Genomic DNA, 18116 nt, shown 5'->3' with positions numbered 1-18116 from the left:
ATTCTGAACCCCAAAGAAAATCCTATCGTTTCCGTAGAAACGTATCTCGATTTAGAAGGACAATGCAGGGAATCCAGAGTATTTCATATGGACGCAAATTTTGTGTTAATTCGTCAATATGAGGGAGCGAGGGATGCAGTAAAGGAGGAATAATGCATCTGAAAAGAGATACTCGGAAACCCAATGAAAATCCTACCGTTTCCGTAGAAACGTATCTCGATTTAGAAGGACAATGCAGGCAATTCAGAGTATTTCATATGGACGCAAATTGTGTGTTAATTCGTCAATGTGAGGGAGCGAGGTATGCAGTAAAGGAGGAATAATGCATCGGAAAAGAGATACTCGACTCCCAAAAGAAAATCCTATCTTTTTCGTAGAAACGTATCTCGTTTTAGAATGATAATGCAGGGAACCCGGAGTATTTCATATGGACGCAAATTGTGTGTTAATTCGGCAATGTGAGGGAGCGAGGGATGCAGTAAAGGAGGAATAATGCATCGGAAAAGAGATACTCGGAACCCCAAAGAAAATCTAATCGTTTGTGTAGAAACGTATCTCGATTTAGAAGTACAATGCAGGGAATCCAAAGTATTGCATATGGACTCAAATTATGTGTTAATTCGTCAATGTGAGGGATCGAGGCATGCAGTAAAGGAGGAATAATGCATCAGAAAAGAGATACTCGGAACCCCAAAGAAAATCCTATCGTTTCTGTAGAAACGTATCTCGATTTAGAAGGACAATGCAGGGAATCCAGAGTATTTCATATGGACGCAAATTGTGTGTCAATTCGTCAATGTGAGGGAGCGAGGGATGCAGTAAAGGAGGAATAATGCATCGGAAAAGAGATACTCGACTCTCAAAAGAAAATCCTTTCGTTTCCGTAGAAACGTATCTCGTTTTAGAAAGATAATGCACGGAACACAGAGTATTTCATATGGACGCAAATTGTGTGTTAATTCGTCAATGTGAGGGAGCGAGGGATGCAGATAAGGAAGAATAATGCATCGGAAAAGAGATACTTGGAACCCCAAAGAAAATCCTATCGTTTCCGTAGAGACGTATCTCGAATTAGAAGGACAGTGCAGGGAATCCAGAGTAATTCATATGGACGCAAATTGTGTGTTAATTCGTCAATGTGAGGGAGCGAGGGATGCAGTAAAGGAGGAATAATGCATCGGAAAAGTGATACTCGGAACCCCAAAGAAAATCCCATCGTTTCCGCAGATGCGTATCTCGATTTAGAAGGACAATGCAGGAGGAATAACGCATCGGAAAATAGATACTCGGAACCCCAAAGAAAATCCTATCGTTTCCGTAGAAACGTATCTCGATTTAGAAGGACAATGCAGGGAATCCTGTGTATTTCATATGGACGCAAATTGTGTGTTAATTCGTCAATGTGAGGGTGCGAGGGATGCAGTAAAGGAGGAATAATGCATCGGAAAAGAGATACTCGGAACCCCAAAGAAAATCCTATCGTTTCCGCAGAAACGTATCTCGATTTAGAAGGACAATGCAGCGAATCCAGAGTATTTCATATGGACGCAAATTGTGTGTTAATTCGTCAATGTGAGGGAGCGAGGGATGCAGTAAAGGAGGAGTAATGCATCGGAAAAGAGATACTCGACTCCCAAAAGAAAATCCTATCGTTTCCGTAGAAACGTATCTCGTTTTAGAAAGATAATGCAGGAACCCAGAGTATTTCATATGGACGCCAATTGTGTGTTAATTCGGCAATGTGAGGGAGCGAATGATGCTGTAAAGGAGGAATAATGCAGCGGAAAAGAGATACTCCAAACCCCAAAGAAAATCCTATTGTTCCCCTAGAAACGTATCTCGATTTAGAAGGACAATGCAGGGAATCCAGAGTATTTCATATGGATGCAAATTGTGTGTTAATTCGTCAATGTGAGGGAGCGAGGGATGCAGTAAAGGAGGAATAATGCATCGGAAAAGAGATACTCGGAACCCCAAAGAAAATCCTGTCGTTTCCGTAGAAACGTATCTCGATTTAGAAAGACAATGCAGGGAATCCAGAGTATTTCATATGGACGCAAATTGTGTGTTAATTCGTCAATGTGAGGTAGCGAGGGATGCAGTAAATGATGAATAATGCATCCGAAAAGAGATACTCGACTCCCAAAAGAATATCCTATCGTTTCCGTAGAAACGAATGTCGATTTAGAAGGACAATGCAGGGAATCCAGAGTATTTCATAGGGACGCAAATTGTGTGTTAATTCGTCAATGTGAGGGAGCGAGGGATGCAGTAAAGGAGGAATCATGCATCGGAAAAGAGTTACACGACTCCCAAAAGAAAATCCTATCGTTTCCGTAGAAACGTGTCTCGATTTAGAAGGACAATGCAGGGAATCCAGAGTATTTCATATGGACGCAAATTGTGTGTTAATTCGTCAATGTGAGGGAGCGGGGGATGCAGTAAAGGAGGAATAATGCATCGGAAAAGAGATACTCGACTCCTAAAAGAAAATCGTATCGTTTCCGTTGAAACGTATCTCTTTTAGAAAGATAATGCAGGGAACCCAGAGTATTTCATATGGACGCAAATTGTGTGTTAATTTGGCAATGTGAGGGAGCGAGGGATGCAGTAAAGGAGGAATAAAGCATCGGAAAGGAGATACTCGGAACCCCAAAGAAAATCCTATCGTTTCCGTAGAAACGTATCTCGATTTAGAAGGACAATGCAGGGAATCCAGAGTAATTCATATGGACGCAAATTGTGTGTTAATTCGTCAATGTGAGGGAGCGAGGGATGCAGTAAAGGAGGAATAATGCATCGGAAAAGAGATACTCCAAACCCCAAAGAAAATCCTATCGTTTCCGTAGAAACGTATCTTGATTTAGAAGGACAATGCAGGGAATCCAGAGTATTTCATATGGACGCAAATTGTGTGTTAATTCGTCAATGTGAGGGATCGAGGCATGCAGTAAAGGAGGAATAATGCATCAGAAAAGAGATACTCGGAACCCCAAAGAAAATCCTATCGTTTCTGTAGAAACGTATCTCGATTTAGAAGGACAAAGCAGGGAATCCAGAGTACTTCATATGGACGCAAATTGTGTGTCAATTCGTCAATGTGAGGGAGCGAGGGATGCAGTAAAGGAGGAATAATGCATCGGAAAAGAGATACTCGACTCTCAAAAGAAAATCCTTTCGTTTCCGTAGAAACGTATCTCGTTTTAGAAAGATAATGCAGGGAACACAGAGTATTTCATATGGACGCAAATTGTGTGTTAATTCGTCAATGTGAGGGAGCGAGGGATGCAGCTAAGGAGGAATAATGCATTGGAAAAGAGATACACGGAACCCCAAAGAAAATCCTATCGTATCCGTAGAAACGTATCTCGATTTAGAAGGACAATGCAGGGAATCCAGAGTATTTCATATGGTCGCAAATTGTGTGTTAATTCGTCAATGTGAGGGAGCGAGGGATGCATTAAAGGAGGAATAATGCATCGGAAAAGAGATACTCGGAACCCCAAAGAAAATCCTATCGTTTCCGTAGAAACGTATCTCGATTTAGAAGGACAATGCAGGGAATCCAGAGTAATTCATATGGACGCAAATTGTGTGTTAATTCGCCAATGTGAGGGAGCGAGGGATGCAGTAAAGGAGGAATAATGCATCGGAAAAGAGATACTCGGAACCCCAAAGAAAATCCCATCGTTTCCGAAGAAAGGTATCTCGATTTAGAAGGACAATGCAGGAGGAATAACGCATCGGAAAAGAGATACTCGGAACCCCAAAGAAAATCCTATCGTTTCCGTAGAAACGTATCTCGATTTAGAAGGACAATGCAGGGAATCCAGAGTATTTCATATGGACGCAAATTGTGTGTTAATTCGTCAATGTGAGGGAGCGAGGGATGCAGTAAAGGAGGAATAATGCATCGGAAAAGAGATACTCGGAACCCCAAAGAAAATCCTATCGTTTCCGTAGAAACGTATCTCGATTTAGAAAGACAATGCAGGGAATCCAGAGTATTTCATATGGACGCAAATTGTGTGTTAATTCGTCAATATGAGGGAGCGAGGAATGCAGTAAAGGATGAATAATGCATCGGAAAAGAGATACTCGACTCCCAAAAGAAAACCCTATCGTTTCCGTAGAAAAGAATCTCGATTTAGAAGGACAATGCAGGGAATCCAGAGTATTTCATATGGACGCAAATTGTGTGTTAATTCGTCAATGTGAGGGAGCGAGGGATGCAGTAAAGGAGGAATCATGCATCGGAAAAGAGATACTCGACTCCCAAAAGATAATCCTATCGTTTCCGTAGAAACGTATCTCGATTTAGAAGGACAATGCAGGGAATCCAGAGTATTTCATATGGACGCAAATTGTGTGTTAATTCGTCAATGTGAGGGAGCGGGGGATGCAGTAAAGGAGGAATAATGCATCGGAAATGAGATACTCGACTCCTAAAAGAAAATCCTATCGTTTCCGTTGAAACGTATCTCGTTTTAGAAAGATAATGCAGGGAACCCAGAGTATTTCATATGGACGCAAATTGTGTGTTAATTTGGCAATGTGAGGGAGCGAGGGATGCAGTAAAGGAGGAATAAAGCATCGGAAAAGAGATACTCGGAACCCCAAAGAAAATCCTATCGTTTCCGTAGAAACGTATCTCGATTTAGAAGGACAATGCAGGGAATCCAGAGTAATTCATATGGACGCAAATTGTGTGTTAATTCGTCAATGTGAGGGAGCGAGGGATGCAGTAAAGGAGGAATAATACATCGGAAAAGAGATACTCGGAACCCCAAAGAAAATCCTATCGTTTCCGTAGAAACGTATCTCGATTTAGAAGGACAATGCAGGGAATCTTGAGTATTTCATATGGACGCAAATTGTCTGTTAATTCGGCAATATGAAGGAGCGAATGATGCAGTAAACGAGGAATAATGCATCGGAAAAAAGATACTACAAACCCCAAAGAAAATCCTATCGTTTCCGTAGAAACGTATCTCTATTTAGAAGGACAATGCAGGGAATCCAGTGTATATCATATGGACGCAAATTGTGTGTTAATTCGTCAATGTGAGGGAGCGAGGGATGCAGTAAAGGAGGAATATTGCATCGGAAAAGAGATACTCGGAACCCCAAAGAAAATCCTATCGTTTCCGTAGAAACGTATCTCGATTTAGAAAGACAATGCAGGGAATCCAGAGTATTTCATATGGACGCAAATTGTGTGTTAATTCGTCAATGTGAGGGAGCGAGGGATGCAGTAAAGGATGAATAATGCATCGGAAAAGAGATACTCGACTCCCAAAAGAAAATCCTACCGTTTCCGTAGAAACGAATCTCGATTTAGAAGGACAATGCAGGGAATCCAGAGTATTTCATAGGGACGCAAATTGTGTGTTAATTCGTCAATGTGAGGGAGCGAGGGATGCAGTAAAGGAGGAATCATGCATCGGAAAAGAGATACTCGACTCCCAAAAGAAAATCCTATCGTTTCCGTAGAAACGTATCTCGATTTAGAAGGACAATGCAGGGAATCCAGAGTATTTCATATGGACGCAAATTGTGTGTTAATTCGTCAATGTGAGGGAGCGAGGGATGCAGTAAAGGAGGAATAATGCATCGGAAAAGAGATACTCGATTCCTAAAAGAAAATCCTATCGTTTCCGTAGAAACGTATCTCGTTTTAGAAAGATAATGCAGGGAACCCAGAGTATTTCATATGGACGCAAATTGTGTGTTAATTCGGCAATGTGAGGGAGCGAGGGATGCAGTAAAGGAGGAATAAAGCATCGGAAAAGAGATACTCGGAACCCCAAAGAAAATCCTATCGTTTCCGTAGAAACGTATCTCGATTTAGAAGGACAATGCAGGGAATCCAGAGTAATTCATATGGACGCAAATTGTGTGTTAATACGTCAATGTGAGGGAGCGAGGGATGCAGTAAAGGAGGAATAATGTATCGGAAAAGAGATACTCGTAACCCCAAAGAAAATCCTATCGTTTCCGTAGAAACGTATCTCGATTTAGAAGGACAATGCAGGGAATCTTGAGTATTTCATATGGACGCAAATTGTGTGTTAATTCGCCAATGTGAGGGAGCGGGGGATGCAGTAAAGGAGGCATAATGCATCGGAAAAGAGAAACTCGACTCCCAAAAGAAAATACTATCGTCTCTGTAGAAACATATCTCGATTTAGAAGGACAATGCAGGGAATCCAGAGTATTACATATGGACGCAAATTGTGTGTTAATTCGTCAATGTGAGGGAACGAGGGATGCAGTAAAGGAGGAATAATGCATCGGAAAAGAGATACTCGACTCCCAAAAGAAAATCCTATCGTTTCCGTAGAAACGTATCTCGTTTTAGAAAGATAATGCAGGAACCCAGAGTATTTCATATGGACGCAAATTGTGTGTTAATTCGGCAATGTGAGGGAGCGAGGGATGCAGTAAAGGAGGAATAATGCATCGGAAAAGAGATACTCGGAACCCCAAAGGAAATGCTATCGTTTCCGTAGAAACGTATCTCGATTTAGAAAGACAATGCAGGGAATCCAGAGTATTTCATATGGACGCAAATTGTGTGTTAATTCGTCAATGTGAGGGAGCGAGGGATGCAGTAAAGGATGAATAATGCATCGGAAAAGAGATACTCGACTCCCAAAAGAAAATCCTATCGTGTCCGTAGAAACGTATCTCGATTTAGAAGGACAATGCAGGGAATCCAGAGTATTTCATATGGACGCAAATTGTGTGTTAATTCGTCAATGTGAGAGAGCGAGGGATGCAGTAAAGGAGGAATAATGCATCGGAAAAGAGATACTCGGAACCCCAGAGAAAATCCTATCTTTTCCGTAGAAACGTATCTCGATTTAGAAGGACAATGCAGGGAATCTTGAGTATTTCATATGGACGCAAATTGTGTGTTAATTCGCCAATGTGAGGGAGCGGGGGAAGCAGTAAAGAAGGAATAATGCATCGGAAAAGAGAAACTCGACTCCCAAAAGAAAATGATATCGTTTCCGTAGAAACGTATCTCGATTTAGAAGGACAATGCAGGGAATCCAGAATATTTCATATGGACGCAAATTGTGTGTTAATTCGTCAATGTTAGGAAGCGAGGGATGCAGTAAAGTAGGAATAATGCATCGGAAAAGAGATACTCGGAAACCCATGGAAAATCCTATCGTTGCCGTAGAAACGTATCTCGATTTAGAAGGACAATGCAGGGAACCCAGAGTATTTGTATGGACGCAAATTGTGTGTTAATTCGTCAATGTGAGGGAGCGAGGGTTTCAGTAAAGGAGGAATAATGCATTGGAAAAGAGATACTCGGAACCCCAAAGAAAATGTTATCGTTTCCGTAGAAACGTATCTCGATTTAGAAGGACAATGCAGGAGGAATAACGCATCGGAAAAGAGATACTCGGAACCCCAAAGAAAATCCTATTGTTTCCGTAGAAACGTATCTCGATTTAGAAGGACAATGCAGGAGGAATAACGCATCGGAAAAGAGATACTCGGAACCCCAAAGAAAATCCTATCGTTTCCATAGAAACGTATCTCGATTTAGAAGGACAATGCAGGGAATCCTGAGTATTTCATATGGACGCAAATTGTGTGTTAATTCGTCAATGTGAGGGTGCGAGGGATGCAGTAAAGGAGGAATAATGCATCGGAAAAGAGATACTCGGAACCCCAAAGAAAATCATATCGTTTCCGTAGAAACGTATCTCGATTTAGAAGGACAATGCAGGGAATCCTGAGTATTTCATATGGACGCAAATTGTGTGTTAATTCGTCAATGTGAGGGAGCGAGGGATGCAGTAAAGGAGGAATAATGCATCGGAAAAGAGATACTCGACTCCTAAAAGAAAATCCTATCGTTTCCGTAGAAACGTATCTCGTTTTAGAAAGATAATGCAGGGAACCCAGAGTATTTCATATGGACGCAAATTGTGTGTTAATTCGTCAATGTGAGGGAGCGAGGGATGCAGTAAAGGAGGAATAAGGCATCGGAAAAGAGATACTCGGAACCCCAAAGAAAATCCTATCGTTTCCGTAGAAACGTAACTCGATTTAGAAGGACAATGCAGGGAATCCAGAGTATTTCATATGGACGCAAATTGTGTGTTAATTCGTCAATGTGAGGGAGCGGGGGATGCAGTAAAGGAGGAATAATGCATCGGAAAAGAGATACTCGACTCCTAAAAGAAAATCCTATCGTTTCCGTTGAAACGTATCTCGTTTTAGAAAGGTAATGCAGGGAATCCAGAGTATTTCATATGGACGCAAATTGTGTGTTAATTCGTCAATGTGAGGGAGCGAGGGATGCAGTAAAGGAGGAATAATGCATCGGAAAAGAGATACTCGGAACCCCAAAGAAAATCCTGTCGTTTCCGTAGAAACGTATCTCGATTTAGAAAGACAATGCAGAGAATCCAGAGTATTTCATATGGACGCAAATTGTGTGTTAATTCGTCAATGTGAGGTAGCGAGGGATGCAGTAAATGATGAATAATGCATCCGAAAAGAGATACTCGACTCCCAAAAGAAAATCCTATCGTTTCCGTAGAAACGAATGTCGATTTAGAAGGACAATGCAGGGAATCCAGAGTATTTCATGGGGACGCAAATTGTGTGTTAATTCGTCAATGTGAGGGAGCGAGGGATGCAGTAAAGGAGGAATCATGCATCGGAAAAGAGTTACACGACTCCCAAAAGAAAATCCTATCGTTTCCGTAGAAACGTATCTCGATTTAGAAGGACAATGCAGGGAATCCAGAGTATTTCATATGGACGCAAATTGTGTGTTAATTCGTCAATGTGAGGGAGCGGGGGATGCAGTAAAGGAGGAATAATGCATCGGAAAAGAGATACTCGACTCCTAAAAGAAAATCGTATCGTTTCCGTTGAAACGTATCTCGTTTTAGAAAGATAATGCAGGGAACCCAGAGTATTTCATATGGACGCAAATTGTGTGTTAATTTGGCAATGTGAGGGAGCGAGGGATGCAGTAAAGGAGGAATAAAGCATCGGAAAGGAGATACTCGGAACCCCAAAGAAAATCCTATCGTTTCCGTAGAAACGTATCTCGATTTAGAAGGACAATGCAGGGAATCCAGAGTAATTCATATGGACGCAAATTGTGTGTTAATTCGTCAATGTGAGGGAGCGAGGAATGCAGTAAAGGAGGAATAATGCATCGGAAAAGAGATACTCGGAACCCCAAAGAAAATCCTATCGTTTCCATAGAAACGTATCTCGATTTAGAAGGACAATGCAGGGAATCTTGAGTATTTCATATGGACGCAAATTGTGTGTTAATTTGGCAATGTGAGGGAGCGAATGATGCAGTAAAGGAGGAATAATGCATCGGAAAAGAGATACTCGACTCTCAAAAGAAAATCCTTTCGTTTCTGTAGAAACGTATCTCGTTTTAGAAAGATAATGCAGGGAACACAGAGTATTTCATATGGACGCAAATTGTGTGTTAATTCGTCAATGTGAGGGAGCGAGGGATGCAGCTAAGGAGGAATAATGCATTGGAAAAGAGATACTCGGAACCCCAAAGAAAATCCTATCGTTTCCGTAGAAACGTATCTCGATTTAGAGGGACAATGCAGCGAATCCAGAGTATTTCATATGGTCGCAAATTGTGTGTTAATTCGTCAATGTGAGGGAGCGAGGGATGCATTAAAGGAGGAATAATGCATCGGAAAAGAGATACTCGACTCCCAAAAGAAAATCCTATCGTTTCCGTAGAAACGTATCTCGTTTTAGAAAGATAATGCAGGAACCCAGAGTATTTCATATGGACGCAAATTGTGTGTTAATTCGGCAATGTGAGGGAGCGAGGGATGCAGTAAAGGAGGAATAATGCATCGGAAAAGAGATACTCGGAACCCCAAAGGAAATGCTATCGTTTCCGTAGAAACGTATCTCGATTTAGAAAGACAATGCAGGGAATCCAGAGTATTTCATATGGACGCAAATTGTGTGTTAATTCGTCAATGTGAGGGAGCGAGGGATGCAGTAAAGGATGAATAATGCATCGGAAAAGAGATACTCGACTCCCAAAAGAAAATCCTATCGTGTCCGTAGAAACGTATCTCGATTTAGAAGGACAATGCAGGGAATCCAGAGTATTTCATATGGACGCAAATTGTGTGTTAATTCGTCAATGTGAGAGAGCGAGGGATGCAGTAAAGGAGGAATAATGCATCGGAAAAGAGATACTCGGAACCCCAGAGAAAATCCTATCTTTTCCGTAGAAACGTATCTCGATTTAGAAGGACAATGCAGGGAATCTTGAGTATTTCATATGGACGCAAATTGTGTGTTAATTCGCCAATGTGAGGGAGCGGGGGAAGCAGTAAAGAAGGAATAATGCATCGGAAAAGAGAAACTCGACTCCCAAAAGAAAATGATATCGTTTCCGTAGAAACGTATCTCGATTTAGAAGGACAATGCAGGGAATCCAGAATATTTCATATGGACGCAAATTGTGTGTTAATTCGTCAATGTTAGGAAGCGAGGGATGCAGTAAAGTAGGAATAATGCATCGGAAAAGAGATACTCGGAAACCCATGGAAAATCCTATCGTTGCCGTAGAAACGTATCTCGATTTAGAAGGACAATGCAGGGAACCCAGAGTATTTGTATGGACGCAAATTGTGTGTTAATTCGTCAATGTGAGGGAGCGAGGGTTTCAGTAAAGGAGGAATAATGCATTGGAAAAGAGATACTCGGAACCCCAAAGAAAATGTTATCGTTTCCGTAGAAACGTATCTCGATTTAGAAGGACAATGCAGGAGGAATAACGCATCGGAAAAGAGATACTCGGAACCCCAAAGAAAATCCTATCGTTTCCGTAGAAACGTATCTCGATTTAGAAGGACAATGCAGGAGGAATAACGCATCGGAAAAGAGATACTCGGAACCCCAAAGAAAATCCTATCGTTTCCATAGAAACGTATCTCGATTTAGAAGGACAATGCAGGGAATCCTGAGTATTTCATATGGACGCAAATTGTGTGTTAATTCGTCAATGTGAGGGTGCGAGGGATGCAGTAAAGGAGGAATAATGCATCGGAAAAGAGATACTCGGAACCCCAAAGAAAATCATATCGTTTCCGTAGAAACGTATCTCGATTTAGAAGGACAATGCAGGGAATCCTGAGTATTTCATATGGACGCAAATTGTGTGTTAATTCGTCAATGTGAGGGAGCGAGGGATGCAGTAAAGGAGGAATAATGCATCGGAAAAGAGATACTCGACTCCTAAAAGAAAATCCTATCGTTTCCGTAGAAACGTATCTCGTTTTAGAAAGATAATGCAGGGAACCCAGAGTATTTCATATGGACGCAAATTGTGTGTTAATTCGTCAATGTGAGGGAGCGAGGGATGCAGTAAAGGAGGAATAAGGCATCGGAAAAGAGATACTCGGAACCCCAAAGAAAATCCTATCGTTTCCGTAGAAACGTAACTCGATTTAGAAGGACAATGCAGGGAATCCAGAGTATTTCATATGGACGCAAATTGTGTGTTAATTCGTCAATGTGAGGGAGCGGGGGATGCAGTAAAGGAGGAATAATGCATCGGAAAAGAGATACTCGACTCCTAAAAGAAAATCCTATCGTTTCCGTTGAAACGTATCTCGTTTTAGAAAGGTAATGCAGGGAATCCAGAGTATTTCATATGGACGCAAATTGTGTGTTAATTCGTCAATGTGAGGGAGCGAGGGATGCAGTAAAGGAGGAATAATGCATCGGAAAAGAGATACTCGGAACCCCAAAGAAAATCCTGTCGTTTCCGTAGAAACGTATCTCGATTTAGAAAGACAATGCAGGGAATCCAGAGTATTTCATATGGACGCAAATTGTGTGTTAATTCGTCAATGTGAGGTAGCGAGGGATGCAGTAAATGATGAATAATGCATCCGAAAAGAGATACTCGACTCCCAAAAGAAAATCCTATCGTTTCCGTAGAAACGAATGTCGATTTAGAAGGACAATGCAGGGAATCCAGAGTATTTCATGGGGACGCAAATTGTGTGTTAATTCGTCAATGTGAGGGAGCGAGGGATGCAGTAAAGGAGGAATCATGCATCGGAAAAGAGTTACACGACTCCCAAAAGAAAATCCTATCGTTTCCGTAGAAACGTATCTCGATTTAGAAGGACAATGCAGGGAATCCAGAGTATTTCATATGGACGCAAATTGTGTGTTAATTCGTCAATGTGAGGGAGCGGGGGATGCAGTAAAGGAGGAATAATGCATCGGAAAAGAGATACTCGACTCCTAAAAGAAAATCGTATCGTTTCCGTTGAAACGTATCTCGTTTTAGAAAGATAATGCAGGGAACCCAGAGTATTTCATATGGACGCAAATTGTGTGTTAATTTGGCAATGTGAGGGAGCGAGGGATGCAGTAAAGGAGGAATAAAGCATCGGAAAGGAGATACTCGGAACCCCAAAGAAAATCCTATCGTTTCCGTAGAAACGTATCTCGATTTAGAAGGACAATGCAGGGAATCCAGAGTAATTCATATGGACGCAAATTGTGTGTTAATTCGTCAATGTGAGGGAGCGAGGGATGCAGTAAAGGAGGAATAATGCATCGGAAAAGAGATACTCGGAACCCCAAAGAAAATCCTATCGTTTCCATAGAAACGTATCTCGATTTAGAAGGACAATGCAGGGAATCTTGAGTATTTCATATGGACGCAAATTGTGTGTTAATTTGGCAATGTGAGGGAGCGAATGATGCAGTAAAGGAGGAATAATGCATCGGAAAAGAGATACTCGACTCTCAAAAGAAAATCCTTTCGTTTCTGTAGAAACGTATCTCGTTTTAGAAAGATAATGCAGGGAACACAGAGTATTTCATATGGACGCAAATTGTGTGTTAATTCGTCAATGTGAGGGAGCGAGGGATGCAGCTAAGGAGGAATAATGCATTGGAAAAGAGATACTCGGAACCCCAAAGAAAATCCTATCGTTTCCGTAGAAACGTATCTCGATTTAGAGGGACAATGCAGCGAATCCAGAGTATTTCATATGGTCGCAAATTGTGTGTTAATTCGTCAATGTGAGGGAGCGAGGGATGCATTAAAGGAGGAATAATGCATCGGAAAAGAGATACTCGACTCCCAAAAGAAAATCCTATCGTTTCCGTAGAAACGTATCTCGTTTTAGAAAGATAATGCAGGAACCCAGAGTATTTCATATGGACGCAAATTGTGTGTTAATTCGGCAATGTGAGGGAGCGAGGGATGCAGTAAAGGAGGAATAATGCATCGGAAAAGAGATACTCGGAACCCCAAAGGAAATGCTATCGTTTCCGTAGAAACGTATCTCGATTTAGAAAGACAATGCAGGGAATCCAGAGTATTTCATATGGACGCAAATTGTGTGTTAATTCGTCAATGTGAGGGAGCGAGGGATGCAGTAAAGGATGAATAATGCATCGGAAAAGAGATACTCGACTCCCAAAAGAAAATCCTATCGTGTCCGTAGAAACGTATCTCGATTTAGAAGGACAATGCAGGGAATCCAGAGTATTTCATATGGACGCAAATTGTGTGTTAATTCGTCAATGTGAGAGAGCGAGGGATGCAGTAAAGGAGGAATAATGCATCGGAAAAGAGATACTCGGAACCCCAGAGAAAATCCTATCTTTTCCGTAGAAACGTATCTCGATTTAGAAGGACAATGCAGGGAATCTTGAGTATTTCATATGGACGCAAATTGTGTGTTAATTCGCCAATGTGAGGGAGCGGGGGAAGCAGTAAAGAAGGAATAATGCATCGGAAAAGAGAAACTCGACTCCCAAAAGAAAATGATATCGTTTCCGTAGAAACGTATCTCGATTTAGAAGGACAATGCAGGGAATCCAGAATATTTCATATGGACGCAAATTGTGTGTTAATTCGTCAATGTTAGGAAGCGAGGGATGCAGTAAAGTAGGAATAATGCATCGGAAAAGAGATACTCGGAAACCCATGGAAAATCCTATCGTTGCCGTAGAAACGTATCTCGATTTAGAAGGACAATGCAGGGAACCCAGAGTATTTGTATGGACGCAAATTGTGTGTTAATTCGTCAATGTGAGGGAGCGAGGGTTTCAGTAAAGGAGGAATAATGCATTGGAAAAGAGATACTCGGAACCCCAAAGAAAATGTTATCGTTTCCGTAGAAACGTATCTCGATTTAGAAGGACAATGCAGGAGGAATAACGCATCGGAAAAGAGATACTCGGAACCCCAAAGAAAATCCTATCGTTTCCGTAGAAACGTATCTCGATTTAGAAGGACAATGCAGGAGGAATAACGCATCGGAAAAGAGATACTCGGAACCCCAAAGAAAATCCTATCGTTTCCATAGAAACGTATCTCGATTTAGAAGGACAATGCAGGGAATCCTGAGTATTTCATATGGACGCAAATTGTGTGTTAATTCGTCAATGTGAGGGTGCGAGGGATGCAGTAAAGGAGGAATAATGCATCGGAAAAGAGATACTCGGAACCCCAAAGAAAATCATATCGTTTCCGTAGAAACGTATCTCGATTTAGAAGGACAATGCAGGGAATCCTGAGTATTTCATATGGACGCAAATTGTGTGTTAATTCGTCAATGTGAGGGAGCGAGGGATGCAGTAAAGGAGGAATAATGCATCGGAAAAGAGATACTCGACTCCTAAAAGAAAATCCTATCGTTTCCGTAGAAACGTATCTCGTTTTAGAAAGATAATGCAGGGAACCCAGAGTATTTCATATGGACGCAAATTGTGTGTTAATTCGTCAATGTGAGGGAGCGAGGGATGCAGTAAAGGAGGAATAAGGCATCGGAAAAGAGATACTCGGAACCCCAAAGAAAATCCTATCGTTTCCGTAGAAACGTAACTCGATTTAGAAGGACAATGCAGGGAATCCAGAGTATTTCATATGGACGCAAATTGTGTGTTAATTCGTCAATGTGAGGGAGCGGGGGATGCAGTAAAGGAGGAATAATGCATCGGAAAAGAGATACTCGACTCCTAAAAGAAAATCCTATCGTTTCCGTTGAAACGTATCTCGTTTTAGAAAGGTAATGCAGGGAATCCAGAGTATTTCATATGGACGCAAATTGTGTGTTAATTCGTCAATGTGAGGGAGCGAGGGATGCAGTAAAGGAGGAATAATGCATCGGAAAAGAGATACTCGGAACCCCAAAGAAAATCCTGTCGTTTCCGTAGAAACGTATCTCGATTTAGAAAGACAATGCAGGGAATCCAGAGTATTTCATATGGACGCAAATTGTGTGTTAATTCGTCAATGTGAGGTAGCGAGGGATGCAGTAAATGATGAATAATGCATCCGAAAAGAGATACTCGACTCCCAAAAGAAAATCCTATCGTTTCCGTAGAAACGAATGTCGATTTAGAAGGACAATGCAGGGAATCCAGAGTATTTCATGGGGACGCAAATTGTGTGTTAATTCGTCAATGTGAGGGAGCGAGGGATGCAGTAAAGGAGGAATCATGCATCGGAAAAGAGTTACACGACTCCCAAAAGAAAATCCTATCGTTTCCGTAGAAACGTATCTCGATTTAGAAGGACAATGCAGGGAATCCAGAGTATTTCATATGGACGCAAATTGTGTGTTAATTCGTCAATGTGAGGGAGCGAGGGATGCAGTAAAGGAGGAATAATGCATCGGAAAAGAGATACTCGGAACCCCAAAGAAAATCCTATCGTTTCCGTAGAAACGTATCTCGATTTAGAAGGACAATGCAGGGAATCCAGAGTAATTCATATGGACGCAAATTGTGTGTTAATTCGTCAATGTGAGGGAGCGAGGGATGCAGTAAAGGAGGAATAATGCATCGGAAAAGAGATACTCGGAACCCCAAAGAAAATCCTATCGTTTCCATAGAAACGTATCTCGATTTAGAAGGACAATGCAGGGAATCTTGAGTATTTCATATGGACGCAAATTGTGTGTTAATTTGGCAATGTGAGGGAGCGAATGATGCAGTAAAGGAGGAATAATGCATCGGAAAAGAGATACTCGACTCTCAAAAGAAAATCCTTTCGTTTCTGTAGAAACGTATCTCGTTTTAGAAAGATAATGCAGGGAACACAGAGTATTTCATATGGACGCAAATTGTGTGTTAATTCGTCAATGTGAGGGAGCGAGGGATGCAGCTAAGGAGGAATAATGCATTGGAAAAGAGATACTCGGAACCCCAAAGAAAATCCTATCGTTTCCGTAGAAACGTATCTCGATTTAGAGGGACAATGCAGCGAATCCAGAGTATTTCATATGGTCGCAAATTGTGTGTTAATTCGTCAATGTGAGGGAGCGAGGGATGCATTAAAGGAGGAATAATGCATCGGAAAAGAGATACTCGGAACCCCAAAGAAAATCCTATCGTTTCCGTAGAAACGTATCTCGATTTAGAAGGACAATGCAGGGAATCCAGAGTAATTCATATGGACGCAAATTGTGTGTTAATTCGCCAATGTGAGGGAGCGAGGGATGCAGTAAAGGAGGAATAATGCATCGGAAAAGAGATACTCGGAACCCCAAAGAAAATCCCATCGTTTCCGAAGAAAGGTATCTCGATTTAGAAGGACAATGCAGGAGGAATAACGCATCGGAAAAGAGATACTCGGAACCCCAAAGAAAATCCTATCGTTTCCGTAGAAACGTATCTCGATTTAGAAGGACAATGCAGGGAATCCAGAGTAATTCATATGGACGCAAATTGTGTGTTAATTCGTCAATGTGAGGGAGCGAGGGATGCAGTAAAGGAGGAATAATGCATCGGAAAAGAGATACTCGGAACCCCAAAGAAAATCCTATCGTTTCCGTAGAAACGTATCTCGATTTAGAAAGACAATGCAGGGAATCCAGAGTATTTCATATGGACGCAAATTGTGTGTTAATTCGTCAATATGAGGGAGCGAGGGATGCAGTAAAGGATGAATAATGCATCGGAAAAGAGATACTCGACTCCCAAAAGAAAATCCTATCGTTTCCGTAGAAACGAATCTCGATTTAGAAGGACAATGCAGGGAATCCAGAGTATTTCATTAGGACGCAAATTGTGTGTTAATTCGTCAATGTGAGGGAGCGAGGGATGCAGTAAAGGAGGAATCATGCATCGGAAAAGAGATACTCGACTCCCAAAAGATAATCCTATCGTTTCCGTAGAAACGTATCTCGATTTCGAAGGACAATGCAGGGAATCCAGAGTATTTCATATGGACGCAAATTGTGTGTTAATTCGTCAATGTGAGGGAGCGGGGGATGCAGTAAAGGAGGAATAATGCATCGGAAATGAGATACTCGACTCCTAAAAGAAAATCCTATCGTTTCCGTTGAAACGTATCTCGTTTTAGAAAGATAATGCAGGGAACCCAGAGTATTTCATATGGACGCAAATTGTGTGTTAATTTGGCAATGTGAGGGAGCGAGGGATGCAGTAAAGTAGGAATAAAGAATCGAAAAGAGATACTCGGAACCCCAAAGAAAATCCTATCGTTTCCGTAGAAACGTATCTCGATTTAGAAGGACAATGCAGGGAATCCAGAGTAATTCATATGGACGCAAATTGTGTGTTAATTCGTTAATGTGAGGGAGCGAGGGATGCAGTAAAGGAGGAATGATACATCGGAAAAGAGATACTCGGAACCCCAAAGAAAATCCTATCGTTTCCGTAGAAACGTATCTCGATTTAGAAGGACAATGCAGGGAATCTTGAGTATTTCATATGGACGCAAATTGTGTGTTAATTCGGCAATTTGAAGGAGCGAATGATGCAGTAAACGAGGAATAATGCATCGGAAAAAAGATACTACAAACCCCAAAGAAAATCCTATCGTTTCCGTAGAAACGTATCTCGATTTAGAAGGACATTGCAGGAAATCCAGTGTATATCATATGGACGAAAATTGTGTGTTAATTCGTCAATGTGAGGGAGCGAGGGATGCAGTAAAGGAGGAATAATGCATCGGAAAAGAGATACTCGGAACCCCAAAGAAAATCCTATCGTTTCCGTAGAAACGTGTCTCGATTTAGAAAGACAATGCAGGGAATCCAGAGTATTTCATATGGACGCAAATTGTGTGTTAA

Source organism: Schistocerca nitens, chromosome 1 (genome assembly GCF_023898315.1).
Source record: "Schistocerca nitens isolate TAMUIC-IGC-003100 chromosome 1, iqSchNite1.1, whole genome shotgun sequence".
Classification (NCBI taxonomy): Eukaryota; Metazoa; Arthropoda; class Insecta; order Orthoptera; family Acrididae; genus Schistocerca; species Schistocerca nitens.
This window is presented reverse-complemented; position numbering follows the sequence as displayed.